General features: G+C 42.1%; 1 protein-coding gene and 1 pseudogene across 3 annotated transcripts in view; one reads left to right on the plus strand and one right to left on the minus strand.

Moving 5' to 3' along the window:
* Window positions 1-23,927, minus strand: part of EGFLAM (EGF like, fibronectin type III and laminin G domains) — a 176,189-nt gene that overhangs the window by 127,655 nt on the left and 24,607 nt on the right. The gene's annotated exons all lie outside the window — the stretch shown is intronic.
* LOC308433619 (peptidyl-prolyl cis-trans isomerase FKBP3-like) lies at window positions 1,635-2,231 on the plus strand (annotated as a pseudogene). The gene has a single exon. The product of its transcript is annotated as a peptidyl-prolyl cis-trans isomerase FKBP3-like (transcript).

The raw sequence follows: 23,927 nt of genomic DNA on the forward strand, positions 1-23,927 counted from the left end.
ACAGCATATGACAGTACATTTACTACATGTGTGTACATATAACACATGACTGTAAAAATGCAACATGATTGTACATATAACATAACACATGACAATACAAACAAAACCTGACTGCATATAAACCACATGAGTGTACATGCAACATAAGACTGCAAACAATACACGACAGTACATGCAACATGATTGTGCATACAACACACCACTATACATACAACATGCAGCTGTACAAACAGCACACAATATAATATATAACTCAAGCATATATACAATATCTAAGTGTACATGCAATACAGGACTATATATAAAAAATACAGAAGTGTACATGCAACACATGATTATACAAAATGGAATAATTTCTCTGAGAAAATAACAAAATTTTTATTAAGAATTTCCCCAAAGTGGTTATATTTTCTTCCTACTTTTTTATATATGTTAATTTTTATTTTAAAGGCATGTTTTGACTTTTTTTGAGAGATAAATATTCATCCTAGCAGCTGATAATAATTGAGTGTTGAGGGTTTCCATCATTCCATGATGCCATTGGTATCTATTACTAAAGACAGAGGGTTGGATCCAACACATACAAAATGCCAGAATATCGTCAAAGAGCGCATAACCTCTTACTAGGCGTTACACTCCTGTTTCACAGAAGACCAAGACTCAGCAACTGAGAGACTTCTGAAATCACTCAGCTGGTGAACCAAGACAGATTGATTCTAAAGCCAGTACTTTAAGCACACAATATAGATATCACTGTGTTTATTCCATACAATGACCCTATGATACCATTGTTATTATCTTACATATGAAAGAAACTGAGACTTTGATATTTTAAGTAACCATGGCAACAGGGCTAGCAGAAATGGAGCTGTGGTGAGCTCAGGCATCTAGCTTTGAAGCCTAACCTCTACCCCTACCCCTACCCCCAACCACTGGATAAGACTTCCTTGGTAAATAAGTGAGAAAGTATATATTTTTGTTATTTTGTCTCTCTGACTTTCTTTGCATTCCTTCATCTTAGCCTTAGACATTCTAAGATTGCCAACTTTGCTCCAAGCTCATGGTTTGATAAAGATTGAAGGGCTGAGAGACTTTCAATGTTTTATAGAAATCTGCCATTTCCATTTTTACTGCCTTTACTGGCTAAACAACCCCCACATTCTAGAAAATTCTATCTATTAATGAATGGATGAACAAAGATAACGTGCCACAGGCACACTAGAATACTACTCAGCCTATAAAAGCAAAGGGAATCTTGCCATTGCAAACAGAACTGATAAATCTCAGAGACATTGTAGTGAGTAAAATTAGCCAGACAGAGAAATACCACATGCTCTTGCTTAGGTGACATTTAAACACGACAACCTTGTAGAAGCAGGGGGCAGAGTGGTGGGGACCGAGGACCAAGGCTGGAAGGAAAGGGAAGATGTTAAGCATAAGCTACAGCATTTAAGTCACATATGAGGAGTGAGTTCAAGGGCTCTGCAGAGCAGTAATGAGAACAGTAATGTACACTTGGAAATAGATGCTGTAGGGCAGCAGGAGAGGAGGGGAGGGGAAGAAAGGGGAGGGGAGAGAAAGAAAGGGGGAGGAAAGGAGGAGGGAGAGAAGATAGCAGGGGGTTGTTCTATAGAATGCATTTGCCCAAAGAGGACTTTATCAAGTTTCTGCAGGATTGTGGTTCAGACTCGTTTCTTGCAGACCATAAATTATTGGGAAATATTAGAAGTGTAGCTAAGACTGCTAATAGGGACCATTTGGCTACAACCTTCAGCCATCTATTTGAAAGTAATCATTTCAAGGATGCAGAAACTGTAAGTGAAGAGTCTGAGCATGTGAAGTCTGATGACGACGAACCCAAAGAAACCAAGCCTGAAGAGACTCTTGATGAGGGTCCACCGAAATATACAAAATCGGTTCTAAAAAGGGAGATAAACCAACTTTCCCAAAAAAGGAAGCTGTTGTTCACTGCTGGTATACAGGGACACTCCCAGATGGGACTGTTTTTGATACTAATATTCACACAAGCTCAAAGAAGAAAGACGCCAAGCCTTTAAGTTTCAAGGTTGTAACAGGGAAGGTTGTCAGATGATGGGACAAAGAACAAGGAGAAAAGGCACGGATGGAGATTGAACCAGAGTGGGCTCATGAAAAGCAAAGGCAGCCCTGATGCCAGGATTCCACCAAATGCCAGACTCATTTTTGAGGTGGAATTAGTTGGTATTGGCTGAAACCATTGATTCAGATCTGAAGACATCCGAAACAATAAAAAGTTGGCCTTGAAGCTCACGGGGACTGATGGGAGCTTATTGTGAGGGAGGGGTCAATGAGAAAATTCCAGGAGTTAAGGTTTGTTTATTTGATCTCAATTTATGAGAAATGCAACCCCCCTGGAAGTCCCTTTAGGTCTCAGATATTTTACTATCACTACGTAAAGTATTAAAGAGAAATGCTTTTCCTCTTACCTCACATTATAACTAAGAGGTCCTAATAAAAACGCCATGGGTTGAAAGAAAAATAGACATGGAGCTGCAGCACATAAAACAGAACTATCCTTTTTCTTGTTTGCTGTGGACTAGGGAGACCTTGAGGTAAGAAATATTTAAGACCCCTCTGAAGCAAACTTGTTTCCCTAGAGTCCATTCCCATCATCCTCACAACTATGACATCACCATCATCACCACCACCATCATCACCACCACCATCCTCATCATCACCATCATCACCACCACCATCATCACCACCACCATCCTCATCATCACCATCATCACCACCACCATCATCACCACCACCATCCTCATCATCACCATCATCACCACCATCATCACCATTATGACGGCCACCATTATTACCACCTTCCTTATTGCTACCTTTATTTTATGATTTCAATAGTGTTGAGTGTTGAATCCGGCACCTCCCATATGAGGCAAGGGACATCCTACTGAACTACACATTTCCAGTCCCTAGCTACCCATTCACCAAAACTTCAGTTCATGTTCTGTGTCCTGAGTAAAATTTAATTTTGATCTTTGGAGCAACCTCATAATGCAAACATCGGATACCCTGGTTCTTTGGATGAGGGAACCTGAGGAATATGAGAAACTGGCTTGAGCATCACAAGATAGACGTAACCAGACACATGAAGTTTCAAAACAAGTACTTCAGACCGCAGTGACATACATGCCTTGCTGCTCATGCTACAGCCTCCCCTCAGCATGGGGAGAGTCTCATGAGTAGACGATAGCAGCAAAAACTTCACTCTAAGCGTGCCGTGCAGTATTTTATTGATGGGCAGAGCTTCCTGTGTCTGCAGAGGATGGGAAAACAGGCAGAAGCCAGGTTGTCTGCTTGCGAAATGTTAACGAGACCTTTCTGGTCATACATTTTTATATGGCAAATGCTAAATCTCTCATTCAGCAGCTGTGAGAAAAGAGAGGTTTTGCAAGGGACCGAATAAGTACAGAGGGAAATATCTGTTTATTCCTTAGGGATGGCTTTCCAACTTTTTTTTTTTTTCTGGGAAACTATTTTTTTCCCACACAGAACTAGAAGAATAGAATAACCAGGCCTCCTAAAAGGCTAGCGACTCAGAACCATAAACCACAGCAAGCCAAGGAAGCATCAAGATAGCAGCTAAGGTCTAGGAAGGCCATGCCCCACTCTAAATAGGACAGGGAAATAGGATCAAAGGTCAGGGTAACTGGTTGACCAAGAATAGAAAACCCCCAGCCAGGTGTGTGGCACATACCTGTAATACCACTATTCAAGCGTCTGAGACATAGAATCCTCAGTTCAGGGTCAGCCTGGGCTACATAGTAAGAACCTATCTTTCCAAATGAAGTCCTTACTGCTGAATTTATCCACTCTTCGGTGTATAATCCCTGGAATCTCTAGGCAATTTAAAAGATGTTTTTTCCTTCTCTGGACAAAAAGAAAGTTCACTAATAGAGTTATCTGCAAAAATGAACAGGATGAACTACAAGCAGCCATATTGGGGCAAGTGCTGCATTAAAGACACAGCTCAAAGCAGACCCCTGGCTACGTCAGTCAGATGGTCTAATGGACAAGCCAACGAAAAGAGCCACTTACTTACCTTTTCCTCACTAGCACACAAGCCAGAGTGTAAGGGATTCAAACAACCTTACTCATTACTTGTCCTCAAGGTCTTGTCATGACCAGGTCAGGATCAAACATCACGGCTTCCTAGTACTGTTATCTGCAGGACTGGCCCAGGTGGGGTTTGATGATCCACCAGTCAGGTGAGCTCACTAACATGGCTGTGGAAAGCCAGGCCTGCTGTTGGTGGGAACTATCAGCAGGTTTGAATTCTCCTGCATGTGGCCTTTTGACACAGTAGCCAACTCCAGGAAGGAGTCCAGGAAGGGCGTGGGTTCCCGAGGACCGCTTCCTTCACCGGGGATCACTAGTATCTATCGTCAGCTGCCACAAGGGTGATTTTTCTCACCAGCGTGAGAAATAGCTTGCTCAGCAGCACAATTACAATGCATACATAAACAAGAATAAATAAAATGTGTGCTACACAAAAGCAAAAAGAATATAAATCATACCATAGTAATAACAGCAGCAACTTCACTTTAGGAAAATGCTCTTGAATGTGAGACATTTAAGACTTTATCTTTCCTGTGAACCGGGAAAGCAGGTAAGTATACCACCAACCAGTGCACCAGCCTGAGCTAAGCAGGCATATGGTCAAGTGTGGGAGCCCTGTTAGGCCCACGTGTCTCAGAAGTGACCCAGGAGAGCAAATATTGAGTGTGGATGTGTGGGTTGACCAGTATCCCTGTGCCATTTCAAATAACATTCTGCTTGAAGACATTACGGATTTTGTCCAGAAAGATTTGTCTTCTCTTACCTACCATCCCCCCTTGTGCCTGGGGAGGGGGTGGGGGTGTGGCAGAATCTCACCTTTCTAGGATCCCCCCCCCTTTTGTAATCTCTATCTTCTCAAAGCTGTAGCTTTCTTTTATTAACTATTTTAATATGGTTTTAAATGGCATGGAATTATATCTCTGTCCTTTACTCTTTTTCTCCTTTCAGCCCCTCCCACGTACCCTCCCTGGAGCCCACTATACCACCTCCAAAGTCTCAATTTTATAGTCTCCTTTTCTTTGATTATTATTGTTACACACATGTGGGGGTGTAGTATATGCACAAATATATTTAAATCCAAGTTTCTGTTAGCGGCGTGTTATGGGTTCAAGGTTGACCACTCTGCATTAGATGATCAGTAAGGGGCTCATCCCTGGGAAGGACTAACCTTCCTTAGCTTGGAAGTCTTTGGTTGTCTGGAGTTCTTTGTGTAGAGGATGGGACCTTATGTTTGGGTACTACAGACATTCTTTAGATGCCTGAGCAGTCTTAATTTTATCTTCATCCTTCTAGGTTCAGAAATCTAACACTCCCGGAAATCCGAGTGAGCTTGTGCTGTAGTTGTGAGTTTTCACGGTCTGTGACATTGGCTCTTTCATCTCAAGCTGGAAGGACCAAGTCCAAGTGAAGGACCTCTTATCCTACCCGAAGGGGAGAATTATCTGCCCAAGCTCTGGATGCTAAGTAGGGAAGGCTCAAGGTCTTGTCAGCGAATAGGTTTACACCTTTTGCTGAGGCGGCCATATCTTCAGTTGAGGTAGCTGCTTGTAGAATATCTGTACCCCCAGTTTTCTCAGAAGTGAGGAAAGTGCCCAGCAGTGTGGAAATGAGAGAAAGATGTAGGATTCTAACTGCTTCTCAACCCACTTTCATTCAGGCTTTACACCCCTTTCACCCCCCACCCCGAGAAGCGGCAGAGGATGCCCAGCGCGTGAGAATGGATGGAAGGATTCCACATGCTCATCCGTCCTCCCTCAGCCCTCTTCACTGCCAGCTCAGGGTGCTGTTCTTCAAAACTTTGGGAATCATTGTCTTTGTGTACTCTTGGGACTGACCTGCTTGTGTCTGAAAAACAAATCAGTTTCAGTGGAGCTTCAAGTACACACAAACGGAAGTGCAAATGGAACCTCTGTGCCCTCCAATCGCTGGGGCAATATTCTTTCTTCATGCATTGAGCAACTCTCAAGAAGAGGGAAGGAAAGGTTAGGAATCCTCATCCTTCAACCTTCTTCTTGTTGCCTGGCAATCCAGCTTGGGTCCCACATTTTCACTGCTCTTCCAGATACAGTCCACTCCGAAGTGTCTCCTACCGGCTCATGCTTTGACCGCTTCCTGTCTGCCATGGGCTCTGTGACTGTGAGCGTTCAGGAGGTAGGGTAAAGACAAGTCTCTAGAGTTTATACCTGGACCCTGGGGCCTGTCACAGTCTCTCCACCTGTTTGCCTTGATGGGAATAGCCAGTGTCGCATTTCTGCCATCATGAACTAAGTGGCTTCATACTGCTCTCTCCACCATGATAGGCTGAAACTCCTCGAAACTGTGAGTCAAAACAAATCTTTCTCCTCTTCCCTTGTTTCTGTCGATCATCACAGTCATGGCGGTGTAGTGTGAGAGTAACTAGTGTGGTTCCCTTTGTGGCACCACAGACACCCCTTTGCTATCAGGAGCTGTCCTGGAGAGGTGGACCCTATTCATTCTGTCCCTAAATGTCTTTCTCAAGTTTCTCTCCCTCTTGTAAAGCACCATCTATGAATGGCAATCTGATGACCACACTCCCCTCAGCTCATACATCTGGTGAGATTTTCGCTTCCGAGTGATATTTCACTGAGAGACTGCTCGGCAGCCTCTGTCAATAATTCTTCACCGACTGAAAACTGGGAAGTGGCTGTGATGGATTATGGGAGAGAAGACAGACTGAAAAGTGGTTTTCTCTTCATGGAAGTCCTTTAAAAATGGTGTGGGGCATATAGCAGGGACAAAGTATGTATTCTCTGTTTATCTGGTCCTAGTAGGCACTTTCTAATCTCTGTGAAATGGTAAATGCAACACTTCTGGGTTCTCCTACAATCTGGGCAGATGCATTGGGTGACACCTAATACATCCTGGGATTCCAAGAATCCAGAATGAGAGGTTATGTCTAGGCCTGAGGACAGTCTGAGCAGTGAGGCTGGAGGCTATTCCCAAAATCCCCACCGAGACACTCTTCCTGTTCAGTAAATTACCGAGGAACTGAAGTGAATAAAGCCTCCACTCTTGCTGGGCATGTGGGAAGCTTCAGAAAAATACATATTGTACATTTTTACAAGGACTTGAACAGAGAAGAAAGACTTGTTTTTCAGGCACTCTTTCTGAATCTCAGTTGAAACACAAACCTCTTGAAGATAGTCTAGGTTTCAAGAGCCCAGGTGAAACAGGGCTTTTGAACTATTGCAGGAAAATTAATCCAAGGAATGGAAATAGAGCTAACGTCTACTTTAGCAAGAACCAGAGGATCATTTCCTGAAGCCTGGCTTCATGTTAATACTTGTTCTTTCATGCAATTCATATAAGAACATATGAGACACAAATTGCTATTCGCCCCATCATGCAATAAAAGCTCCAAGGCTTCAGAGTAAGTCAGGGCTGAGCTGAGATTTGAACTAAGCTTGCCTGACTGTCAAGTCTATGCCAGGTCCAGCACTACATCCTATGGAAACTGACTTTACGTCTTTAGTCATGATTATGAGATCTATATGTGAACTCCTCTGTCCTAAGACTAAGCTGGACTTCTGTGGCTGACAAAAGGGTAAGGAGATTAATGTCAGGTATGTATCAGGTCCTGAGCAGTAGGCTTGCTTAGCATAAGTTACTCAGTACACCCAGACCCAGCTGCTCACTAGCTGTCTCCAAGCCCACATATTTTAATGTGAATTTACACACACCTCTCTTTAATTTTCCATTTACAAGTCTCTCTTACTCTCAGCCATTTCCACTCTCAGAGACTCATCTCCCAAGCTGTAGTGTTTTCACGAGTCTTCTGTTAACCTTAGCATTAAAAGAGGCCATGCTAGTAGGTCTGGGTATGAAATACTTAAACTTACTGGTATTTCTGACATTAAAGCAAACAACCCCCTGGTCCCTTTGTCCTGTTTACTACCACCTAAACCACTCCTACTTTCTAGAAACAGTTTCCCAAACCATCTTCTGACTGTTTAGTTCATTATAAGCCGTTTTCATCTCTCCATTTTCCTCCCCCATTAGACATTACCCTTATGAGCCACTGAGGCTCCTGACACAAAGGTCTCCATGGCTTCTGCTCTGCTAGTCCAGTGGGTAATGTTTGTCTTTGTCTTACTTGACCCCTTGTCCTTTTGACCTACATCCTCCACTGGGTTTCAGACACCTCCCCAGCTTTCCCTTAAAGTTACCTCACTCTCTCTGAGAAGCTGTGGTTGGTTCCTCCTAACTCTCTGACTTCCCAGGGCCTCTTCTACCTTGTAGTCTCTTCCTCATTCATCTTGTTCATACCTAAAAGACTTTTTCTAGTTTTTTTTTTCCTGTTGCTATGATAAAACAACCTGACAAAAACCAATGTAGCACAGAAAGAATTTATTTTACCTCACAATTCCAGCTAATAGCCCTTTGTACAGAGAAGTCACGGTAGCAGGAACTTGAAACAGCTAGTCATATTCACAGCCAAGAGGAGAGAAAAAATAAATGAAGGTATTCTTAGGTTCTCTTTTTTACTACAGTCCAGGGAATGGTGCCACCCACAATTGGCTAAGTCTTATCAGGTCAACTAATACGATCAAGACAATCCCCCACAGACAGGCCACAGGACAATGTAATCTAGATAGTCTCTCAGTGAATCTGTTTTCCCAGGTGACTCTAGATCCTGTCAAGTTAACAATGAGTGACTATCACAAAGTTTTCCAGATCATTCTTTTGCCCACAGTTTCTTCTCTGACCTGCAAGCTTATAATTTCAAATCCCACCCTTACAAAAGTAGCTCCAATGCTGTACCTCTAAGATGGAACTTCTGATGTCCTGACCATAAGATTTGCTTGACACGTGGCCGTCTTCATTTAGATCAACATGAGGTCTCCGTTGAGCTGCTCAGGCTATCTTGGTTTCGTCCTTGATCCTTTCTTCTCTTACTCACACACTGACAGCTAAGACCTGAGGAAATCCTGTTGGTTTTACCTTCAAAATATAGCCCTAGCACAAGTGCTTCTCACCACCACTGGACCACATCTTACTCTGCCTTACGTACATCTTTGTCTCTACTGTGTTATTGCAATCACCTCCTGACAGGTTTGCCACTTTCTGCCTTCAAACCCCTAAATCCTATTCTCAGCAGAAAATAGCTACAGTTGTGTGGGAAAAAGAAAAGCCTTTGGGTCTGGGGCTTGGCTCAGTGGTAAAACACTGTTGGGCTTTGTGTTCATTTTCTAGCACAGACAAACAAACAGAAAGTCTCACAAGCTATCCCTCTGCTCAAAACTCTGTTCTGTTCCCTACATGACCTTGATTCCAGTGGTTCTTATCTCTCTCATCTCCTCCCACTCAGCCTAGCTACAGCCCAGCCAGATGACTCCAGTGCTTCCTGATGCTCCCATGGCCTGACAGCTGTGCTCCAACCTGGAGCTTGTTGGCTGCCTATTCTTTTCATTGGTAACCTCCTTGCCCTCTTTACTCCACTGAGACAAGCCTGACCATTGTAACATTGTTAGGAATATCTGTCCCTGCCCCGTACCCTCAGCCGCTTTTGGGTAGTGTTTCTTCACACACATTTCCTTTCTGGTTTAAAATCTCCCTTTCCTCTAGAATATAAACATCTGGTTTCATTTAGAGGTACCAAATACTTACAACATGACAGTGCCTAGCACATCACAGGTGCTGAATAAGCACATACCAGATTCACCATGTTGAATACTCTCTTAGGATACTGGCTAAAATTTGCATGCCACAGCTAAACCTTGCTACCTGACCCAACACATATCCTATATTGAATTCCAATTGCTTTTGGTTTTTGTAAGCCACATAGTTCCTACAGAGATGGCTGGACGTGTTTTGTAAGGAGGCACTAATAGGCAAAGAGGTACTGCAGCAAAAGTATGGGTCTTGTGTGAAAGTCAGCATCCCAGGAGGCCATCTTTGTCTGCATCCATATTTCCTGAGCTGCAAAATCTATGTCACAACCCAGAGCGGCACACATGACCAGGGCACAATGCTTCCTCATCTGCTCAGGACCTGCTTCTGCCACTCACAGGCTGCAGCTCCTGAGGCCAATCCCATTTCCTTCCTGGGACTATTTCCTTAGCTGTTACATGGGTATCATCATTGAACTGACATCTAGCACCATTTTAAAGATTTGCAGTTGAGGGTTAAATTAGCTAACTCAAGAAAGAGGAAGAAGGGGTTTTTTTTTTAATTTAATTTTGTTTTACTGTTTGCTATATAACAAACATTTAGGGGCTAGAGAGGTGGCTTAGCACTTAAGAACACATATTGCTCTTATGAAGGACCTGAGTTCAATTCTCAATTCAATGTCAGGTGGCTCTCAATCAGCTACAACTCCAGCTCCAAATCTAAAGCTCTGACCTGCACGGGCACCTGCACTACCTAACTACACACATGGACACACACACACACACACACACACACACACACACACACACACAAGATTAAAAGAAAAGTAAAAACTTTTTTAAAAAATTAAATTATCTTGGCTAATAAGTGATTTTTTAATTGGCTGGAAATGTAGCTCAGTTAGTAAGAGCATTTGCCTAGCATGAATGAAGCCCTGGGTTCCGTTGCCACATCCCATGTATGAAGCTTGGTAGGGCATACACATAATCCCAGCATTTCGAAGGTAAAGGCAGGAAGATCAGGAGTTCAAAGTTGACTTCAGCTACGTAGAGAATTTGCAGCCAGCCTGGACTCCACAGAATATCTTAAACAAATACTACATGTAGCCTTGTTTTTAAAAGTGATAAGAGCAGATTTGTATTGTTCTTCATTTATGGTAATTTGATAACCAGTTTTAGCTTTATATTGACAGGCATGCAAGGAGTGTGACAGAGTACTTTGTGACAGAGGTCTTAGTGTCAGGTCAAACTCCAGCACAGGAGCTTTTATGAGTGACTTAAAGTCACAAGTGTGTGTGGTGATGTGATTGTGACTGAGGCAAACAAGTTGATGGGAATGCCCAGTGTAATAAGGACTGGGTAGCGAAGGTCTCCCAAGCTGTGATGTTGTTGAGTTTCTTCTAACGTCAGAGTAGGGAATGGAGTCCTCGTGAAATGAACTCCTAGAGCTTACTTTGACATTGCTCAGATAGAGCCTGCGTCACAGGCAGTTAACATAGTTAATCACACAGACTGCTGCCCAGATGGAAAAGAAGCAAAGACCCAAGAGAGTCTCATTGCCAGCCAAGGTTCACAGGCCAAGCATGTGAGAAAGCCATTTCCCTTCTTTTCTATGCAGACAACTTTTGGTTCCGGGACTTTGTCCATCTGGCTCTTCTCAAGTCCTTGAAGACTGATTTTCTCCTATGGTGGCCACTGCAGATACACCAGATCCTGTCTGGAATACCCCGGAGAGATACTGTCACTGAGGCATGCAAAGAATAGTAGATCCCAGCTGTAGTCTATCCCCCTTGGACACTTATCACTACTGAAAGATTTAAGGCCTGGGGCTGGGAGTACTCAGAAAGAGCTGAGCCTCTGGTGGGAGGTTCTCAGAGCCCAGAGTAATCGCAACTCATCTTTGGAGTTGTTACACCAAAGGATACTTGGGAAAGACAGTGCTAATCACACTTACCAATGAATGGCTTTGGAAGTGAGTTTAAAGACCAGATAATTACTGAATGGGACAGCTTAGGAGAGTAGTGCAAGTTTGGTTAGAAATATAGCATTCTTTAAAGGTTTCTTTCTCCTAAAATAAGGTGATCCTAATGAAGTCTCCAAAAAAAAAAAAAAAAAAAAAAAAAAAAAAAGAGTGAGGCCGTGTCCCACCTGGCCATCACTTCTCACCAAACAAGGTTTCCAGTCAGGACTGGTTTACATCCAGTTGAATGGTTAGCCAAAGGGGTCCCTTTGAAATCCTTTAAAAATACATGCTATTGCCAAGCTAATAGGTTACTCTCCACAAAGTGACAGCAAGGCCCCATTGCTGAAGACAATACCTGCACAGTTCACTGCACATGGAGAGACAGCCCTGGTGTCCACACAGAACCTTCACCCCAGTGCTTTAGTGACTGCTACAGGAAGGCATTTTACAGGAGACACAACCCAGCCACAAATGTGTTGATTTACAATGCTATCCTTCCTGCAAAGTATGTTAAGGCAAAGATGGCACAAAGCTTGTTGGAATTATCAACCAATGTGTGACTTGATTTAAGGCCAGTTCCACAAGATGGAACCCATACCCAACACTGCTTGAGTGACTGAGAACCAGGGAAGGGACACTATAGCCCAGAGACCTAGTGAAAACCAAATAATGCTGATTAAAAAAATACAGTGATAAAATGATTCCTAATGATATTCTGTGATAGTTATAAATCAGTGCCTTATTCAGCCATTATCAGAGAAACTTCCTCCTACAGCAAATGAGAACAAATAGATACCCCCATCCAGACATGACACTGGTCGAGAGAGACCTGGGAATATACAGCTCTAAATAAGATGTCTCCATCAAATCCCTCTCCTTGGTACTCAGGGAAGCCCTAGAAAGAGGAGGCAGGGTGTAGAACGAGAAGGGACAGAGGATACGAGGACAAGGCTGTGTTAAACAACTGAACAAAGCTCATATGAACTCATGGAAAATGAAGCAAGCACAGTGCCAACAGGTCTATGCCAGGTCACCGTGTGTGTGTGTGTGTGTGTGTGTGTGTGAGAGAGAGAGAGAGAGAGAGAGAGAATGAGTGGGTCTGTGATTGTTTGTAAATGCTCTGCCAAGAAAGTGGCACTATTAGAGGGTGTGGCCTTGTTGGAGTAAGTGTGTCACTATTGGCATGGGCTTTAAGACCCTCATCCTACCTGACTTGGAGTCAGTATTCTGCTAGCAGCCTTCAGATGAAGATGAAGAACTCTCAGCTCCTCCTGTATCATGTCTGCCTGAGTGCTGTCATATTTTTGCCTTGATGATACTGGACTGAAACTCTGAACCTGTAAGCCAGCCCCAATTCAATGTCATCATAAGAGTTGCCTTGGTCATGGTCTTTTGATAACAGTAAAACCCTAACTAAGACACTAAGACATAAATTTGTACCAGGGACTGGGGTATTGATGTGATAGACCTGACCATATTTTTGTTTGGAAGTATGTGAAATTGGGGACTTTAGATTTGGAAAGCAGTAAAATTCTTTAAGTGGGGCTTAATGGATCATCCTAGAAGGAACATGGAAGACTTTGTTGCTGTAAGTGATTTGAACTGTGCACACCTGGCCAAAGATGTTTTAGTGGAGAATTTCAATATATGACTTAGAGACAATTTTGTGGTATTTTGGTGAAGAGTGTGGCTAATTTTTGGCCTTGTCTGAAGAGTCTGCTTGAGGCTAAGGTGAAGAGACTCAGATTAATTGCACTGACAAAGGAAGTCTCAAAGCAGCCTGGTGTAAAATCTGTTGTGTGATTACTAAAGTTCACTCTTATGGAAGAGCTTTTTAATGAAAAGGAGCAAGTTGAGAAAGGAAAAATATAAATTATATGGTTTGAGTATTAAAGGGACACCAGGAAGTGAAAGGAAGCTGAGTCCTGTGTTCCAGAATATTAAATTGAATTAAGGAAGTAGTGACCTGGGGACAAGCAAGATTCCACCCAGCTAAATTTAGGTCCAGACGTGGTAGTATAAGCCTTTAATCCCAGAAGGCAAAGCAGATCTCTGAGTTCAAGGCCAGCCTAGAGTAAGTTCTAGGCAAAGAAAACCTTAAATCCAGGCTTGGTGGACCACACCATTAATCTTAGTGCTTAGGAGACAGGCATGCAGACCTCCAAGTTCAAAGTCAGTCTACAAAGCAAGTTTCAGGACAGCATAACTTAGGTAGCGAAGGTGTTGGAAAACAGAAAGCTGATGATAATATAATAAAAGAAGGGGCCATGTTCCAGCCCCAGCAAGCAGCAGAACTTGGCATCTTTAGCCACGTGGCTCTGGCTTTACAGTAAAAATAGAGAAACTACTGGCTCAATTGATTCTGCTTAGCTGGAGCTAAGAAATTAGGGATGATTAAGAAACCAGCATCACTGAGGTGAAATCTGGGAAGTATTTTGTGAAAGCACAAAGAAGCTGTGTTCCGGAGATAGCCAAGGCTGTAACTCATGCTGTAACCAGACTTGATAATGTGTAATTGTCACTCAGGTGGAACTGGTTTTGGAGGCATAAAGGCATCATGAAGAACAGCTGAGGCTTGGCACTGTGAAAGTGCAGCCTTAGTTTTAGTTGATAGCCCAGGACTGGAGTGGTCATGCAAAGGAGTTGAGGCTTGGCACCATGAAGAGAGCCTATAAGAGGCTACTGGTGAAGCCTAGTTGCAGCAGAAGAGCCCACTGTATTAGAGATGCCAGAACCATGATCACCAAGAACAGCAGCAGCAGCGGAATGGAGTCAACTAGAGCCTAGAGTGCTACAGAGGGCAGAGCTGGAGAAGTGACACCAGCTTGTTGATGGAGCCCAGAAGATCAGGTGTGGATCCCAGAAATTGAAAGAAGAAGCTATAACATTGAGTTGTCTTGGAGACCCCAAATATTTGAAATTCTAGAGCTGTGGTCTATCTGCTGAAGAAAATTGCCAACAGGGAGTGGAACCAGCTCAGGAGAAAGAAGTTTGTTGCAGTCAACAAAGATGGAAAAGGAGATGGAGATCTGAAGACTGGTTTGCCATCAGACATGGAGATGCAGAATTTGGAGTTTGCCCAGCTGGTTTCCTGTCTTGCTTTGGGGATTACAGTTAAGTGATTGGATGAATCTCAGAAGAGACTTTGAACTTTGGACTTCTAACATTGTTGAGACTGCTATAGACTATGGAAACTTTTGAAGTTGGGATTAATGTATTTAGCATTATACTATATTTAGGTATGGCCCCCATAGTCTCATATGTTTGGACAAGCCTATGGGGGCCCAAGAGTGTAATGTGATGGTTTGTAAATGCTTGACCCAGGGAGTGACACAATTAGAAGGTGTGGCATTGTTGGAGTAGGTGTGTCACTGTGGGCTGTGAGATCCTTACCCTAGGTGCCTAGGTGCCAGTATTCTGCTAGCATCCCTCAGATGAAAATATAGAATTCTCAGCAGCTCCTCCTGCACCATGCCTCTTTGGATGTAGCCATGTTCCTGCCTTGAGGATAGTGGAGTGAACCTCTGGACCTGTAAGCCAGCCCCAATTAAATATTATCTTTTTTAAGACTTGTCTTGGTCATGGTGTCTACTCACAGCAGTAAAACCCTAACTAAGACAGGGTCTCTGATGCTTGTGCTTTCTTTGGGGCTCTTTTTTTGTTTTTCTATTGGTTTGCCCTGTTCAACTTCAGTGTGGTGACTTTTCGTTTTATCTTATTATACTTTATTTTGCTACAAATTGTTGTTATCTCTTAGAAGCTTGTTCTTTTCTAATTGAGAGTCAGAAAAAGAACATCTGGATTGGGAGGAGGGGTGAGATGGAACTTGGTGGGGAAACTATATTCAGGATATAGAGTAGAAAAAAAGAATCCATTTTCAGTAAAGAGAGGACTCACTTTCTCTTCTTGAAATGACTTATTGTTCAGGTAGTTTCCACTTTATTTAAATTACAAATCTACGCAGAAGAATGAAAAGAAATAAGACATCACACAGACAGTTCAGTACTAAGCAAAACTATGAAACTTGAAACCCATCATCAAGTGGTGAAGTATTGTTTTACAGTTTTGGAACTACTATATTTCTGGATAAGTAAATACTCATCTTCATTTACTAAAAGAAAAGTTCTCTGATGGTAAAATGAAGTATTTAGTCATTATTAATTTAGCTTACACTATTATCATTTTTAAATTCTTGATTTTAATTTTAGACTTACATAAAAGTTGCAGTATCAATAATGGTCTCTGTGTCCTTTGTCCCCATTTGCCTCTACTATTAACTTTTACCACAGTGTAATAATAAATTCTAAAAACTTGACATTGGTTCAGATTTTGTTGTTTTCTGCTAATCCCTTGGAAAGGTAGGAAGAGGGTAGAAAGAAGTAAAATGATTCTCTAATATCCTCTAGTCTCCACCAGCTCTGGAGTCTTTCCTTGTCTTTCATGACTTAGACACTTTTGAAAAGCTCTGTTCAGTAATTTTGTAGAATGTTCCTTAGTCTGGTTTGGTGATGTGTGTTTAGTATAGACTGAAATGAAATATTTTGGGAAAATCTACCAGAGAAGCATTGTGCCTGGCATCAAAGGTCCTATAATATCACCAGCCCTATTACACCTTGCCTATTTCAATAAGATATGTCTGACAACTTTTCACGATAAAGTTACCACTTTGCCTTTGATTGTACTAAATATCCTCCAGTGGAAGCTTTTTTTGATGCTGTAGGTCACTCCCTTTCTCTCATGCTTTTGCTCACTAATTTTTGCACCCATGGATGGACATCAATATTGCAGAATTTGTCAAGTGGCGACTTTTCTATTTTCCGCATTCCTTAAACATTTTATAACTGAACTTGTTCCATGGATATGGCACCATTGTCTTTAAGTGGAAGACAGTTGAGTGCAGATAAAGGACTTCAGGGTCAGCCCAGCATACTGATGAGTTTTGTATCATGGTGACCAAGCACATGAGACACACAACGTAAGAGAAGAAGGCTTTGCTTTGCCCCATGGTTCTATATTTCTAGGCCCATGGTGAGGCAAAAGACAATGGATGCAGAGACATACCACAGAAGGTGTCCACATAATAATATATATGAAGCAAAGAAAAGAGGACAGAGTAGGGTCATGGCAAGATATAGCTCACTTTTTCTAAAGGCCCCACATCTACTTGTTCATCATGTCTCAATCATGCTGTGATATTATGATTCAATGGAGTAATCAATCTATTCATTACCTCTTAGTACTCATGATCTAACTGCCTCTGGCAACACACATAAGCACACACACACACACACACACACACACACACAGAGAGAGAGAGAGAGAGAGAGAGAGAGAGACAGACAGACAGACAGACAGACAGACAGAGACAGACAGACAGAGAAAGACTGACAGACAGAGAGAGACAGAGACGTCAAGACTGTACTAATCCCTGAGTGGTTTCTTAATTCAATCAACATAACAAAATCAACCCACATGACTGGCCTCTTAGAATCTGAATTATTTAAGTCAGTTCTATCATCATCATCACTATTATACTCATCAAAAATTAATGCTTGTCTTCTGAAGGGCAATTTTGATCTTAGTTTAGAATGGTTAAGGCAGTCAGCCAGCGATGTTCTTTCTTACTGCCTAGCTGTCCCACCAAGATAACACATGAAGATAGCTTGTTCTTTTTCTGTGACCCTATCAATATTTTTCTCATTTTTATACATTCCTTCTAAATCATCTCATGGTCAGGACAACTGGTAAGCAACAACAACACACACACACACACACACACACACACACACACACACACACACACACACACCCTATATTTCAGGCTTTCAGGGTTATATTTGCCTTCACGGCGGAGTTCGTATAACACTATGCTATTCCAACCCACTACCAATTGATAAATGAGGCTTGCTTAGTAATGGAATACATTTTGCTTTACATAAGCACTATTTTCGTTCCTGAAATGTCGAGGATACATTTTACTACTTGCCTGATAACTGTACCATAATCATGTTTGTTATTTGATGCATTTTGAGGGTAAAAGAACAAAGTTCACATTAAATTCTACTTTTCTGTTCCAATTTTAAATGAAAAACTTCAGTCAGTTTTCTATTTTTAACCAATTATCTTCTAGTCTTTTCCATTTAATGAAAGAATGGAGCTGTTATATGTGCATCTGGGAAAATAAAAGAGCATCCAGCCTTGTCACTTCCCTGGCCCTCAGTGTCTGCCTACTCTTCATTCATCAGTTAGAGTTTAAAACCTTTCAACAGATGCATTATGCTGAACAACCATTCATTCAGATGACCTCTCTCTGTCTTCGTTACTGCTGCAAACCTGCTTTTCTTTCCAAGTTGAAAGTGATAGAAAGTGAATTGAGAAGCCGTAACCACTAGCAGACTCCTAGCTTCCTTCTGACGCTGCCTGTCCGGGCACCACTTCCGTTTTTATAAAAAATTGAGGTCTATTTTAAAGTTAAACACCGATAAAACCATCAACTCAGATTTTAATTTGTAAGACCTTTTTTTTTTTCTTTTCTTTAAACACAAAACCCACACTCCAGTGTTTACCACTCACTTGGGGAAAATGTGGGTAGTGATCGATTCCTATCGAGGAACCCTGCATTCCTTGCAAGGGAGAGGTACCGTGGATGGAACTGAGACAAGCCTATGGCACCTATGGCCTTTCTTATCTCTTTTCACAGTATATCTATCACATAGGGTAGCATCGCCTGCGAGCATCATCCTCTACATCTCTTTACCAAGGCTGTTCACTGAAGAATTGGTTTGCACTAAAAGAACCTCATCTGCATGCACTTGGCAATGGTAGTAGAAGAAATTGTTGATCTAGAATTTTCATTCCTCCTGTCTTTCGTAGAAGTACATTTCTCTTTAACGCTGCTGTTTGGTTTATCTATATAATTTGTCTGGCATCATGATAAGTGATATACATATCTATTTGGTCACTTCTTGTGTTTACATTTGACATCAGCAAATGCGATGCGGAAAGATGTCTGAACCATTCTCACACACGTGAGCTTGCCTCCTGTGCAGCTCTTCTTTGAGCCCGGGTCCCACAATGTGAAATAGATCTGTGCATAAACTGTTGCAAGAGGTCAGACCCAGAAGGGATGTAGCCTGGTTCAGCCTGGCCCCAGCGATGGAATGTGAGTGGGAAGGAATGGCTGCTCTCTTAGGTCATTGAGTTTGGTGTGCTTTGCTATGGGGCGGCAGTTGGTTGATTGAGTAACTTTTAAAAGAAAGAAAAATCAATATGAAAGTTTCAGAGGGAGCAAACACCCTGACTGAGTGTGACACGGGAGTCCTAGAGCCACTGTTCCTTGATGGCCTCAATTCCCAGTGTCAAAATCGACTTTTCTTTCATGTTGAAGGAGAACGAAGCAGCTAAAATGGCTCCCTAAATGGAACTCCTGTGTGGGACACTGAGCATCTAGATTAAACTTTCGAGATGTCAAAAAAAAAAAAAAAAAAAAAAAAAAAAAAAATCAAGAGTAATGTTGGCTTTTTGTGCAATTCTTATATAATCACCGTGCTTAGGAAATAATTCAATAAAACTAGCAGCTCTCCCTTGTATCTGAAGAACTACGTTTGAAGACACTTTTAGGACCTGGTAAAGGGGCAACTACTGAGGTGAAAAAGTGTTTGTACTTGTTTCCTGTGTGGATAAGTGAATCTCACTAAAGCATTTGGAAATGAAAGGAGGCTGACAGGAGGAATTTCTGGCAGCCAACATGGTACCACTGCGATGAGAGAAGTGACCAGTGTTTAAAGACATCTTCGGTTTGGACACATGTGACTGAATTTAATCTTTACTGCAATTCCGTGGGGGTGTTGGTATTGTTATCCTTATTGAAGTCCAGAACACAGACAGATTTGTCTAAGGTCAGGCCATTCAGACTGGAGATAATGTTCAAACACAACTCTCCTGACTCAAACCCCGTGATTTCCACAATTGAAGATAACTCTCATACACCCCAGATTAGGAAACAAAAGATCTATGTGGTTCAGAACATCAGACGATATACGAGTTAAAAATAAAGAGACTCCATTAGACTAAAAATTAGTCAAGCTCTTAGTCAGGAGTTATCCAAACTCTTCCAAGTAGAAATGAAAAACATATGGAGATTGAGGCTCGAAAGCAGAAATAAAAGCCTTCAACCTGAACCGAAACTAACAAACAGGAAATAAGAGAGGCGATTCCCAGTGTACTGCTCTACAAAGGGCAACTCCGTAGGGAGACAAACACACAGAGAAGAGCAGCCATGGTGTGTGCTCCATAGGAAGACAGATAGAGAAGGGTAGCCATACTATGTGCTCATTAGGGAGGCAGAGAGAGAAGGGTAGCCATACTATGTGCTCATTAGGGAGGCAGAGAGAGAAGGGTAGCCATACTATGTACTCAATTGGGAGGCAGAGAGAGAATGGAAGCCATGCTCTGTACTTCATAGTGGGACAGAGCCAGAAGAACAGCCACACTGTGTGCTCCATAGGGAGACACGGAGAGAAGGGCAGTCATGCTGTGTTTCCACAGGGAAACAGACAAAGGAGGGCAGCCATGCTGTGGGCTCCACAGTAATAGACTGAAAGCATAACTTTCCTTTATTCTATCTGTTTGTAATATGGTGCCCACGAATTTGCAGTAATGGTTAATTCCTCAAATCATCTTATTAAGTTCTTTGATTAATTCTACCTCCCCCATCTCAGCCGTAACCCATCTACACATACATTTGTACAAGAACATTTGCCTTGGCATGGTGTAGCTAACTTGTCTACACACGAATGTGTGGCAACTATCTAATACACCTGCTACCTCTCCATGATTTTAACATGGGGATAATCATCAATTCACTAACTCTGGGTGCCCAGTTTGCACACAGCAGTAAACAGGGGCATCTATATGCCTTACAAATGGGAAGAATTCCAGCTCTTAGAAGATGAAAGGAAACTTTGAGGTTGCTCACACTTGCAAGAGACCCACAACTGCGCAGCTGTTGTTCAATATTTTCCTACCAGACGTTCTACTTAAGCAGTGGCAACAAACATAGAAACCTCAACAAAGCCATTCTTCAAACAAACCCGAATTTAGCCATGTAAGAACAAAGGGACAGTCAATGAAATCCAACAGCAAGTCATTTAAAACAGATAAAAGAAAAGGCATTGTTAAAGCCAGTACATAATTAACTTACAAACTGACTGTGCATGAAATTGTTGAGGCAAGTAATTTGATAACATTTTTTTTAAAGGAAAAATTCGACTAAGAATGTGGTTTGTTTGTGCTCTGGAGGGAAGAAAAGGAGAAGGGTCACTTATCTTTGTTTAGAATGAATCACTATCTGTGTTCAGAATTTCTGTTTGCTTGTTTTTGTATGTTTGGTTTTGTGTGTGTGTGTGTGTGTGTGTGTGTGTAGCTCTGGCTGTCCTAGAACTCACTCTGTAGACTAGGCTGGCCTTGAACTCAGAAATGTACCTGCTTCTGCCTCATGAGCACTAGGATTAAAGGTGTACACCAGCACTGCCTCGCCAGAATCCTAACAGTAATAAGTGGTTGGGTCAGAAAATTTGCTGGCAACCCAGTGTGATGGTGCATACCTTTAATCTTAGCACTCACTTGGGAAACAAAGACAGGTGGATCTCTATGAATTGGAGACCAGCCTGGTCTACACAATGAATCCTAGGCCAGCCCAGGAGACATAGTGAGACCCTGTTTAGAAATAAGACTTTGTGGCATACAAAACAGAAAGAGATCCACTGATGAGGCCAGGGTCATCTTCCCACTGTTGCTTCTTCAGCAAGTGAGAGAAATCTGAAAACCTCATCCGACATAAGACTATGACTTTGGAAGAACAAAATATCCCCATGGAATTTCTTCTTCACTCCACCCCGAGTTTCTAGATTAATGAAAGTCAACTCTGAACATCAGTTGAGATCATCTGAGGGTCATCTCCTATCTCCAGTTCTAGCCAAGCCAGGCCAAAGGCTACTGTTACCTCTCCGATTATCAGTGATCCTTGGAAGACAGGGTAAAGTGTCAGATTCCTGGGCAATGTGCCTGGAGATTATTGAATTGTATTTGTCTTGTCATGAAACTTGCACAGAACAAACCATCTTCTTTCTACTTACATTTCTGGTGGGAGCAATGTTATTCATTTTAATCTACAGCATGTGGAAAGGGGCCTGCCTTTCTGGAGACTGCTACCCTCCTTGGTGGGCAGCCTCTCCTCCTGTCTCTACCCAGGAGTGGAACCTGCAAGAGGCAACACAGGTGACAAAAGCCAGCTGACCAGAGAGCTGATGGCGGTACAGGAGGCAGAGAACAGAGAACTGCCTTGTTCTTAAACCCAGACTGCAGCATGACCTTGGGTAGCACCACCTAATGGGTAACTGAGAGCAAATGAATGTACACATATGTGTATACACATTCAGTCACATTGACCAGACTTCTTCTACTATTTTTATATGGAGTTACTAAGAAAACATGGTCCATGGTTACAGTGGGTTTAAGATCAAATCCGCAATGGTCAACAAATTCTTCCCTGCCCAGGAAAATAGAATAGGGCAAATTCTACAGGGGGCACACCTGACTCAGGAGACTTTTAGTGGACCATCCCAGTTAGTTTTTTGTCTACTTTACACAATCTAGTTATTCAAACGAAGAGACATTTGTTGAGAAAATGACCCTGTAAGATGGCCTAGGCAGATGATGCCCGGAGGTATAAAAAGAAAGCAGGACAAATAAGCCACGGTGAGCAAGCCATGGTGAGGGGGCGGGTGGGGGATGGCAAGCCAACTAGTAAGCCTCATTCCTCCACGGCCTCTACTTCAGTTCCTGCCTTCAGCTTCCTGTCTTGAGTTCCTGCCTTGCCCTTCCTTTAGATGAGGGCTGTAAGATGAAATTACCCTTTGCTTCCCCCAGTTGCTTATAGTCATGGTGTTTGTCACAGTGATAGGAAGCTAACTACGACAGGGACAGAGGCCCCCTTCCTAAAGAACACAGAAGCTTTGTGGAAGGCAAAAGGTTTAAGCAGAGCCGAGTTCAACAGTTTGGTCAATTTAATATTATTTAAAGAGTTTAATTGTGTAACTTGTAAGGAAGGGGAAGCAAACGTTTACCATCTTTTGCTTTGTTTTGGTCTGAGAGGGTTTTGCCATAAGAAAATGAACACTTTCCCCGAGCTTCATTGTGGAACCGAGAAGTCTTCTCCGTACCTTCATGTCTTTGGAACCATGGTTTCCAGAATTCAAAACTCCACTCTCATCCCTCAGAGTAGAGCTATTCAACCAGACCATGTGATACTAGAAAGCTCAGCTTTCCTAGGCAAAATACAACTATAAAACAAGGTTTTCTCCCTGACCAGAAGAGAATAGACCTGTACAAAATAGATTATACCAATGCGGAGATCTTTTCTTACTCATCAGTGTGGGTTTTTTTTTTTTTTTCATTTTCCATTTTTGAAACTGACCAAAGTTACAGCTATTTTACTAATTATATTGGAAGTACTAGAGGATGTCAAGAAAATTGTATAGTACAATAAAACAGCCTCTCCATGATTTAAGCCCCTTTATCATTCAGCTTTGTGAATCTGTAGACCATCTAACCTGTGCGGTGAATTTTCACTTGTACAAAACTACATTAATAAAGATCTATAATGAGAAATTAGACTGAAAAGCAGTTCATAATGTACCTTTCAGCTTTATAATTAGCTCTATAATCTGTAATCAGATGATTTAAATCTAATAGAGTTAAATTACAAAGTAAGTAATTTCTATTTCCAATAGGAACCGCTAAATCTTTGGAATTTTCTGAAGTGCTAATGAGTTTTATAGAAATCATTGTTTATCTTATTCACTTTATTCCCATCAGCAAGCACAGTGCTTGGTATATGCTTCTTGCTAAGTAAACAAGCACTGGACAAATCAATGAATATGCAAACGTGAATGAGCCGTTAATAAAATCATATTGATGTACCATTGCTCACATTCAGGGCCTGAATGATGTTCACTCCCTCATCTTCTCAGACGTGCATCCATTCCCTTCTCCATCACAACTGGGTGGTACCCTGCTTCATCAGCCATTAAATAAAACATTCATACCTCCAGGTAATGTGTGACAAAGTTACTAGTCAAAGAGTCAGGAGATGTAGGGTCCAGTTCTGCTGTGTCTCTTAGCCTTTCTGCGTGTAATATACATAAAGGTTTGCATTCCATCTA

Source organism: Micromys minutus, assembly GCF_963924665.1.
Source record: "Micromys minutus genome assembly, chromosome: 20".
Lineage (NCBI taxonomy): Eukaryota > Metazoa > Chordata > Mammalia > Rodentia > Muridae > Micromys > Micromys minutus.